Consider the following 12,039-nt stretch of genomic DNA (forward strand, 5'->3'; position numbering starts at 1 on the left):
TTAGAAGCTTGGCATTCAATTAATTAACTTCTGAGTTCCCGCAGGGTAAGACTGCTGAAGAAGTCCTAAATCACCCCAAACACAGGAAATCCCTCCAGCTGAGATGGAAAAAAAAAAGAAAAGGATAAACTTTGGACTTTAATTTCTTTGAAATTTAATAGCCAGGGACAAGAGCATTTGGTATTAACTTCATTTTTTTTGCATTTTTTTTTGATACTTTGACCTTCAAGAGGACTAAATTTCCTTGAATGTTGATTTCTCCCCAAAGATCAATAATAGGAAGGGGTTCATGGTGCAGATTTGGGGGATCCTGATATTGACACTTTATTATCTGCATCTTGATGTTGTCATATAATGTAATTATAAACTTCTGATAGGCTACTTTGGAACAAAATGGCAAGAGAAATAGACATGTAAATAAATTTTTCAGTGTTTATACAAGTGAGACCTAAATGTTAATTTAATATTGAATTTTTTGGTCCAATTTCAGAGCCTTGTGGCAACAAAATTATATTGTCCATCACTGGTCCCAGAAAAATCCCAAAAGAACAGTTGTTTATATAAAGGATGTGGCCTCATGAACATAGGAGGGAGATTGTCTTTATAAGCTGATGATGTCTTTCCTCCAAAAGAAAAGCCACAACACTGGTAATCCATGGGTTTTTAAAATTAAATCCAGTGGGCTAAGAGAACAGGAACAGCTAGAATGTTAGAGGAGTTGAACTTTTCTTCACACTCTTGATGTTTATTTGTATGTGGCAAGAACTCCACTATCATTGTATCTTTTTACTTGTTCCACCACCACACATGATCCATGAGTTGGTAAAAAGAAATTGGGTACATTTAGCCCAGCTACTTGCTGTCTTTTCTCTTTTGGGAGAGAGAATGTGCTCCCTGCAGAGAGAATGTACTCCACTCTGCTGCCCCATTTTCTGCAGGAGGAAATTCTGCCACCACCAAAGGACTAGGTGAGAATGTGTTTTAGGTATGTTGAATTAGGCAATGCTGAGATATCAAAATTTCAGTGGCTTCACATACCAAAATCAGCTTAGATCAGTAGCTCTATAAGGCTACTCATTTCTACACAATTACTCAGGGATCCAGTTGGCTTACACCTTGCCATGATACTATTTGAACATGTAAACTTCTGGCAGTGTTGCTAAGATGAAGAAAAATCGATTGTATAGTGAATTTAAACACTTTAACCTGGAATTAACATCTGGCATATGTCTAGAACTAGTGACATTATTCACTTTAACTGCAAAGGGTTCAGGTAATATTGGAGAGAGGATGTGGAGATTTGGTAAGCAGTTGTTATTTCTACTACAGTAGAATTACAATATTCTGGTGAAAATTATTAGCAAACCTATTTGACCATAAGATATGAACCACGTTTAGCTATATTAAGTTTATCACTAATGATATATATTTTTATCTCCTGTCTGCTCATTTGTCTTATATTTTAATTGCTTCAGAATTTGGATAAGGTATTGGTATAATTTTTATTGCCACCCCCACTGGCTTCAACAATGAGTACTAAGTGACTAGTAGATACAATATAGAATCTCAGAAAAAACAAAGAATAAGTTAGGCAAAGATTTGGGAAGTAGGTAGAACCTAAACTTGGATTTGAGAGATCAATGAGAATCAGAGTTTTAACATAGAATTATCAACATTTTTTAGTATCTTTCTATTTCCCTAAGTATAATCAGAAAAAAAAATTCTGAAACTATATCTTCTTAATGAAATAAAAACAAAAGAGATATGGAAAAGTCAATGAATTAATCCAGAGGTTGTGACAGTCTTGAGAGGCAGGTCCTGAAATGTAAGGTTCCTTGCTTCCCTGTAATACAAAAACCATTATTTTTTCTCAGCGGCTTAACAAGGATGTATTGAATATGTCCCAGATCCATGCAAATACAGACATATTCCATTGGACAATGTGACAGTGAAGAGGCCTTCAATAAGATCCAACATGTCATTATTTGCTAACATTTTAAGATACTCAGTCGGATTCACTCTAAAACTTCTTCCAAGTACTTTTTCTTGCAAGTACACCAAGAAACTGAACTTTGTCAGCTACTTTGTATGTCATGTTCTGCATTCATTGCCATGGTAGTAATCATCCTAGTAGATCTTCCATGAAACTTGGTAAATGCTAAGATTTCTTCTCTAAAAACTGTTATCATAATCTCCTCACTCTATTTGGCTGTTGTGAGTCTGTAAGTATGCCAAGTATTTTTAATCATAAGTCCAAGCCTATAAAATTCCAAATTTGGTATTCCTTATACTTGTAAACATTAGCTTGATGTTTATGGAGAAAAATCAATGACTCTTCTTCAGTGATTGAGTCTCACCTAAATAAGAGCTATAATTTACTGAAATTCAATTAATGACATTAAACTTTAGTACATGTATTACACAAAAGAGTGAGTTCCTTGATTAAATGTTTACCATCTAATGATGTCCTTCATAATAAGTAGAAGTTAGTTTAGGAGGCAAGATAAATTTTGTTGTATAAGCAGTAATGTTTTGGGTGATTTTATATAAATAATTTACACTAAGGTTAAATATATACAATATGTTTTAATGTTTCAAATGACTGACTCAGTATTACATAATGAAACAATTACCACAGATCCCAGTCCTGTGTCTGCTCTCCATTAGCCTATTCAGATCCTTTAAATCTATATTCAAATTATTATTATTCTAACTTCTTAATTAGAGAAAACCTGTGCATTGGTCAAATGGCAAGTGACAGAAAATCAATTCAAACTAATGTAAAGAAAAGAAGAGAAGAGAGAAAAAAGAAAGGGAAAGAAAGAAAGGGAGGGAAAGAGAGAGGATGGAAGACAAAAAAAATTAATGGCCAACTAAATGTTCTTGGAGTAGATTATGCTTCCTTCAGGCATAAATGGATTCAGATGTTCAAATATTATCAGTCTCCATCTCTCTCTCCCTCTGTGTTTCTTGTTCTCTCTCTCCCCACTAGATTTTCTTGAAAGATAGACATTGTTGGTACAACCCGACTTTATTTTTTTAATATTTTTTTATTTTATTTTTTTATTTTGAGAGAGAGAGAGAGAGAGAGAGAGAGAGAGAGAGCAACCAGGGGAGGTGCAGAGTGAGGGAGAGAGAGAATCCCAAGCTCTCCACACTGTCCGCATAGAACCCGATATGGGGCTCAAACTCACAAACTGTGAGATCATGACCTGAGACGAAATCAAGCGTCAGACACTTAACCAACTGAACCATCCAGGCATCCCTACCCGACTCTGATTGGTCTAGTTTACATCGCATGTTCAAACAAACCTATTATTGTAACCTGAGCAATGGAATACTCTGTCCAGAGACAGCATCACAGACCCACTTTGTTATCAGATTTAACAAAATAGTGGGATTAAAGAAAATATGGCTAATAAACTAAAAGTAATATGTAACAGTACGGTTTATTTAGTGCCAGGCATATTTCTGCATATGATCTCAAGAATTAAATAACACAATAAACTTGACATATCAGTGCTATTATTATTCTCTTTCACAGGTGAGGAAACTGTGGGATAGAAGGACTGAGAAAGTGACAGAGCAATGAGGAGCAAAGCCGAGATACAATTCAGGTATTCTGACCTTATAATACTGTCGTTTAATAAACATCATCAAATTATATTGCATGATTTTCAGAGCCTTCTATAAAATTCTTTGTCCAAAAATAATAAGACTCTTAAGAAATCTAAAACTCTGAACCTTAGAGCTCCTACTATTGTCACCTACATTTTTCTAATATATATATAATATTATATATATTTCTAATATATATATATATATTTCTATATATATATGGGAAAACTTTATATTAATCTCCTGATTTTAACCATAAAAACCACATAGGAAAAAATCCAGTTCCCCAAAGAATAAGAAACATTATACAAATAATTTTCAAAAAGGAAAGTGATTCTCTGAGGCATTCACTGTTAGTTTAGCAGTGTCCGTACCTGGCAACGCTCTAGCAGCTCAGCTAGACAACACTGGCACCCTTTGGATTTTCATCAGATGTGGAAGAGAATGTATCAGGAGAATTCTGAAAACCTTTTTGAAGAAACTCCCTTTATTTGATCCCAAATCCACATTCTGGATGGTTATTTGCTTTCATCCTCCAACACAATCTCTTTTATTTTCTTCTCCCTCAACCCTCACCAAGAAGAGAATGATATCTCTTTGAGATTACATTTGAAGCTGAAAGTATATGACTGTGTATTTCCTTATGGAAAAATTAACAGCGTATAGAAGATGAATTCTTCACGAAGGCGCTGTCACTTATAGCAATCTAAGTTGATGAAAAAAGTAAGAAAAAAAGAGGAAAAAGATAAGAGGAAGAAACCTCTCAATTGTGTGTGTGTATGAGTCGCCTGGTCTTCCATATGCATTATAGCAATTCCAATAGCATCTTTTGTGCCATTCTTTAAAAAATCAGTCTCTGTAGATAAATAGATACCAAAAAAACACCCTAGTTTTCTTCTTTTTTTAATTTAAATTCCAGTTAGTTAACATCCAGTGTACTATTGTTTTCAGGTGTACAACATAGTGATACAACACTTATATACATAGTCTGTGCTCATCACAAGGGAACTCCTTAATCCCTCTCCTACTTCCCCCATCCCCCTACCCACCTCCCTCGGGTAACCATCAGTTTGTTCTCTGTAGTTGAGAGTCTGTTCCTTGGTATGCCTGTTCCTCTCTCTTTTGTTTCCCTTTGCTCATTTGCTTTGTTTCTGAAGTTCCACATATGAGTGAAATCATATGGTATTTTTATCATATAAATAATTATATTTATATAGGAAATATTTATGTATATTATATATGAAATATAAACAAGACTAAAAATGTATATTATATATTTTTGTATAATAAATATTTATATATATTATATATGTACATATTTATAAATCTTTCCATACATACAAATCCTTTCATAAAATAAATAAAATTGACAGTTTATAAACACGGTGCTATGGACTGAATTGTATTGTCCCAAAATTCACATGCTGTAGCCCTAACCCCCAAAGGGACTGAATCTGGAAGCAGGGTTTTTAGGATGAAATTAAGGTTAAATGAAGTCATAATTGTGGGGTTTTTATCAGATAAGACTGTGGCCTTAGAAGAAGACTGAGTTCCCTCTCTCTCTCTCTCTCTCTCTCTCTCTCTTTCTACCATTTGAGGGCAAAGGGAAGAGGTAGCCATTTCAAGCCAGAAAGAATGATCTCCCTAGAAACCAAATCTGCTGGCAACTTGATCTTGGGCTTCCCAGTCTCCAGAACTGTTAAAAATGAATTTCTACTTTTTAAACCACCAAGTCTATATAGTATTTTGTTATGGCGGCTCAAGTAGACTAAGAATATATGTGTGCACATATAATACTAGTAAAAATGGTCGACATTTGTTAAATGCCTACCAAATGCCCAAGATGCTATTTTAAGCCAGTTATATGCATAATTGTATTTACTTTTCACAACAATTTTGTGCGTTATGTATTATTATCATATCAAGGTCATATATTAAGTAATTTCTGGTATTCAGAGTAGAGCTATGATATATAGTGTAGCCAAGATTTAAACTCACATTAGATAGATAAGTTCAAGGTTAACTAACCATAGGTAGAAAAAAATGGGAACAAACTATTCATCATAAAAAAAATATTCCTTTAAACTATAAAAGAAATGCATTGCAGAAACTGAGGCACAGAGAAAAGATGTTTTAAGCATATTTTAAAAATCAGCCCTAGATGACACCTTGCAAATTAATTGAAAACTATAAAATTGGTGGTTAGATATATTTTTAAAGAACACAGTTATGTTTCCTTTTGAAATTTATTTTACTAACTAATTACCAACCTACTTCAGTGCTTTACTTAAAAGCAGCTCAATGTTTTTACAAGAAACTGCCTACCATTTCAAGAAAAATGTAAGTGTTGGGTATTAAATAAATGTTAAAAATTATCCTAAGTATCATGGCTTCTATTTTTAGCATGTAAACAGATTTCTTCTGCATAATGTTAAACTGAACACAACTTTCTTATCATCTGATTTTCTTGTTTAAAGAATTTACTGAGTTCTTATACTTTTAGACAGAATTCTCTTTTGCACTGTATAAAAATATTATATTCATTATTCTAAAAGCTCCTTTTCGATGAATTTTTCCATTTCAAATACACACATACACACATGCAACCACACTTAACATTATCAAAAAATTTTTAATGTTGAAAATCTATTTGGGGGGCGCCTGGGTGGCGCAGTCGGTTAAGCGTCCGACTTCAGCCAGGTCACGATCTCGCGGTCCGGGAGTTCGAGCCCCGTGTCAGGCTCTGGGCTGATGGCTCGGAGCCTGGAGCCTGTTTCCGATTCTGTGTCTCCCTCTCTCTCTGCACCTCCCCCATTCATGCTCTGTCTCTCTCTGTCCCAAAAATAAATAAACATTGGAAAAAAAATTAAAAAAAAAAAGAAAAAAAAAAGAAAATCTATTTGGCATTTATATTATAGGGAAAGATTAATAATGTGAGTATACCACACATAAAAATTTCCAAAACATTAACTATATAGTCAGCTCTCAAATATTTACACTAATATTGGAATACATTGTTCAGCTAATTAAATATGCTGAACAAATTTTATGAGGTTTAAAAATATGTTTGGTTTTTTATGATACGAAATGTGCTTAAAATTTAAATTCATATTACCAGTTATCACTTGAGATCTAAAGAGGTTAATAAAATCAAAGAAACACACCTTTAAGGAACAGATATATTCATTTTCAACAGGAAGCTGACATATTTTTAATTTTATTTTCTTACCATGAAAAATCATATCAGCAGGATCGATTTTAGCTGTTTATGAAGAAAACTCAAAATAATATTGGCTTTTAAAAAGACATGGAAAGTACTAGCCATAAAAACTTATAAATTGGACACCAAAAAAATTTAATGACTTCTACTCATTGAAGTCTATCACTAAGAAGATAAACAAGTGAACCACAGACTGGGGAAAATGTATTCACAATACATGCATCTGACAAATAATTGAGAGAGAGAGAGAGAGAGAATATATATATACATATATATATATATATATATATATATACACACACACACATACAAACACATATACAGAGAGAAAGAGACAGAGAAACAGAGAATATATATATATTATATATATATTTATATAATTATATATATGTGAATATATATAAATATATATAAATATATAAATATATATATGTGTGTGTGTATATATATATATATATATATATATATATATATATATATAAAATTTGTCACTGCCCATGACTCTACACATATTCTTATCATGGGCCATACATGTATACATGTGCACTGTGTAAAGATCTACCTAATGGAAGGATTTTCCCTTGCAATAGTCTTTCAAGGCCATCCCCTGAGTGAGACTATTGTCCAGCTTTCCATTTTTAACTTGCCCCCAGGTACCAAGCGAACCTGTATGAAAAGCTCAGGAATTTTTCTTCTCTATCAGCTGCTTGCAAGAATTCCTCCAATGACTGTGGGTGTGAGCTGAGAAATGGGATCAGACAATGGTGGTAGATAATGTGGGTGTCTGGGCTACCTGTTTACGCAGTTGGAGTGTGTCACTGAGTCTTGCTCATGTTCAATCTTGCTCATGTTCAAGTGCTCAGTACTTTCATCTTCTGATAGATTGGCACTGGTTTTGCTTGGCCTTACAACGTGGTAGTTTTCCCATGTCTCATGATGGACAATCCTAGAACAGTCACTTGATGGCTCATGGTCTGGTACAGAGACTCTATATCAGTCTGCAGGTGCATTTCAAAAACTATCTTTCAAAAGGCATGTAATTATCCACTGTATTTAGCATGACCTTCTTCTAGAACTCTAGGAAGTTTTTGTGATTCTCCAGCTGGCGCTTCCCATAGACTCAACAGAACATGTTCTCCCACCACCATCCTCTCAATGTCATAGGGCCTGTTACAGCGTTTTTACTGTTTTCTTTTTCCACATTGGTTCCTCTTGTTTAGGTTTTTAGTGTCAGGCACTGTATTTGAAAAATTGTTGGTAGAAACATTTGGATCCTAAAATTATGTTATCTTCCTCCAGAAAGGATTAAAGTGTACTTCTAGTCTCCTAGGGGCACGAGCCCACCAGGATCATCTTAACCCAATTTCAGAGATTAAGATCACTCAAAGCTAAGCTGAAATTCCCTACAAGGACCTCTCTGCTTCCACTTTATCTTTACATCCAGAGTGCAGCCCTGAGACGTTCTCATGTGTACATAGCTGGGTCCAGGACTCTAATATCTGTCTTCATATCTATGTATAGCTGTTGAAAGCTCCTCTGAGTACCTCTAGTGCCTGATACATAGTATGCACTCAATATATGTTTGTTCAATGAGTGAATGTATGAATGATTGAATGATGAACACTTAAATATCAATAATGATGAGTGTGATTGATAAGCATGACCGACCAAAAAGACAATTGGTTCAAAATGTGTTTATGTGTGTGTGTGTGCATGTACATGCATGCATATTCAATCTTCACAATATATGACAATATGGTAGTTAACATTATTACATTTTATGATAAGGCAACCTCAACAAAGAAAGTATGTGAGTGAACTGTCATGAATGTAGCAATTGCCTCTGGGGATGTTTATTTTCTGAATAACTCCTGCTTACCCCTTATTACATCCAAAGACTCAAGCCTCTCCTACCATAAAGCACGTACACATTTCACTAAGAGTTCTTAATAGTACAGGAATAAAAATAAGAGTCATTGGAATATTTATATAATTATCTATAAATATTGATTTTACCCATTGTATGCATTCACTACAAACACAATACCTCAAAAAAGTAAATGCAACACCATATTTTTATCTTTTAATGAAATAAAAAAGAACAGGGAGAAAACTTAATGTGCTTCAATAAGAATATTAACACTTTTTTTATTTAAAAAATTTTTTAGTGTTCATTTATTTTTGAAAGAGATCGTGCAAGACACAGCGTGAGCAAGGGAGGGGCATAGAGAGAGGGAGACACAGAATCTGAAGCAAGCTCCAAGCTCTGGATTGTTAGCACAGAGCCTGGTGAGGGGCTCAAACTCACAAACCAGGAGATCATGACCTCAGCTGAAGTTGGATGCTTAAATGACTGAGCCACCCAGGCTCCCCAGAATATTAACACTTTTTAGTCTCACTGTCCCTAAACTTAATGATGACACATGAGAATTGTAATATGAATATTCCATTTATCACATGCAGTAACTTCAAGTAGAAATCAATAATCAAAATAATAAAATTATCAATCTTTTAAAAGTCACTATTTTAAGACAAATTCTGCTTTCCTATAAAATGACAACTTTTTGTCTATAAACTCTGCATATATCTGAAATTAATCAGTTCTATCTGATAAAATGAAAGTATAAATAACCTTTCTCCTAGCATGATTCTATCAAGCAGTGAGGTTAATGCTTTGAGATGTTTTCACATTCTTCTCATTAAAAAATAAAATTGCATAAATTGTCCCAACTTTTATTTAAATTCTGTATAATTGACATGCAATTACTTGAGGAGGTCCATTACAGCATATTTGACAAAATATTAGGCCACTTCTGTCTTCTGGAAATGCATGCTGAACCTAATAGAATCACTTCATCTATCAGGGTCTCCATTTTCCACCTTTAAATGTTGTTTTTGGACTAAATGGTTTCCCAAGGCCTGTGTACAAACCTGATACTTACTAGCTGGAAATTTTTATTAAAAATTCAGACTCAAAGACCTATCCTGGAATACTCAATCAGAATCTCAAAACCTGGAGTTTAGGAAATTCTCTGGTTGATTTCTGTTGTGCAGTCAAGTTTGAAAATCACTGGACTGAATGAGCTTTAAGGCATCTCTCACAGTTCTAACATTCAGTGATTCTGTTTTTTATGTTAGATAGAGAATATTATGTCAAAATCAATTTTCACATTTTCTGCAAGATAAGATATTTGTCTATCCCCACATATACAATATGGTGTGAGCAAGTTCAATTATGTTGGAAAAGATTGAATTCACACAAGCAATGAGTTTGGGGTTTCAAGGAAGGCAGTTTTTGTTATTGTTCCTCCCTCTCTCTCTCCTTTAGTTTATTGACTTCACATCAGCACAGAAATCTAGTAACTTAATCTCAGCTGCTCAATAAATATTTGCTGACTAGATGTAATTAACTTCCAGGTAAAGTCCATACAGAGTACAAACACAGCTTTACATATGCACAACACAAATATCTCATAACTTATGAAAAACCCACAAAAATTAAACTTGGTGGAAGAACCAGCCTTTCTTTCACAGCCTCTTCTATGCATCCTTATCCTTCTAATATGCTTTCAACCATTTAATTTCATGGAAGTAAAATAAAATGGAAAGACTAGAAGGAAAGACAGAGGGTTCCAATCTAAGATCTGTCACCTATTAGTCATGGGGCCTATGGTGAGCTATTTCCCTCTCTGAGACTCATTGCATTCATTTACAAAACAAAAAAAAATAGTATTTCCTCACTTATTAAATAAGGAAAATAGTATTTCTTTACTGAATTGTTATGATCACTAAATGAGACACTACATTAATAATGGTCAGAATAATACCTGGCACATATAAAGTACTCAATACTAGCTGTCTTATTTTCCTCACTGATTTTTATGAAAATCATTGTACATTAAACTTAAACAGTGGACCGTTATTTGAAAGATAAGTAATGTTTATAATTTCCAGCTATCATTTTCATTTGTTTTACTAAAACATATGACATTGTGTGATTGTTAGTCATTTTAGGCTCCATCAAAACATTCTCCTATTTTGAAGAATCCTAAAATGAGAGAAAGACAGTGTGATTTTCCAGAGCCAAAGTGGCCAGTGGTGGGAATCAAAGATGTTTCTATTGTTGGAATCATTGCTATACCTTGAGTTCTGGCCATAAGTGTCAGTATATCCTAATGGTGAGACTCTGAATCCAGACTTCTTGATTTGGAATCCAGAAGCACTTACTAGCTATACTAACTTGAGCAAGCTACCTAAATTGCTAGATTCAACATGGGAATTCCAACATCTTTGCCAAGGGTAGAACTGATGGTTTGAATTCTGTAATTTCTTGAAGAGTCAAGGTCACACTATATTCTATGTAGCATTGAGGGAAAGGGAAATGACACTCTCTTTAACTCACCGATATTTACTTTTTTCATGAGTTACGAAGCAGCACTGCTTGTGTCCAGAATCCCATAAATTATGTCAAGGAATAAATTAACTAATTTTTCCCTCTAAAGAATCTGAAAACCAATCTATTAGGCAACAAAAAATATGATACATGCTACAACATGAATAAACCTCAAAAACACTATGCTCAGTGAAAAAAGTCAAATACCAAAGACCACATATGATATAATTCACTTACATAAAATGTCCAAAAAAATTAGTGGTTGCCTAGGCCTGGGCCAAGGGGATCAGGGATGACTATAAATGGGCACAAGGTTTGTTTTTTGAGGTGAGGGATACATTCTAAAATTAGATTGTAATGATGGTTGTACAATTCTGAAAATAGAAATAGATCATTGAATGATACACTTAAAATGAATGAATTTTATGGGATATGAGTTATATCTCAAAAAAGGTGCTAAAAGAACAATAGAAAAAAATCCAAAGAGCTTATTTTGTCAAGCCCTCATGGAAAAATACCACAACAGTGACAATGGTATGTAATGTTCAATTACATATAGAGTTCAAAGATAAGAGGCAGTCTGAGTTGTAAAGCAAGAATGACTAACTATGAGCACATGAGAAAGTGACCCACTTGGAGCACCCAGAAATAACTTTAGGTGGGCATTGATGGAATTGTATGTCCTGAGCAAGAATAAGGATGTGAGAATAGGAAATGTCAGTGACTCTAACTTTGTAAATCCAATGAGTTTTTTTTAACATCACTTCTTTAATATAGACTTTTAAGGTTATAAAATTCCCTCTAACAG

Source organism: Leopardus geoffroyi, chromosome B4 (assembly GCF_018350155.1).
Source record: "Leopardus geoffroyi isolate Oge1 chromosome B4, O.geoffroyi_Oge1_pat1.0, whole genome shotgun sequence".
Lineage (NCBI taxonomy): Eukaryota > Metazoa > Chordata > Mammalia > Carnivora > Felidae > Leopardus > Leopardus geoffroyi.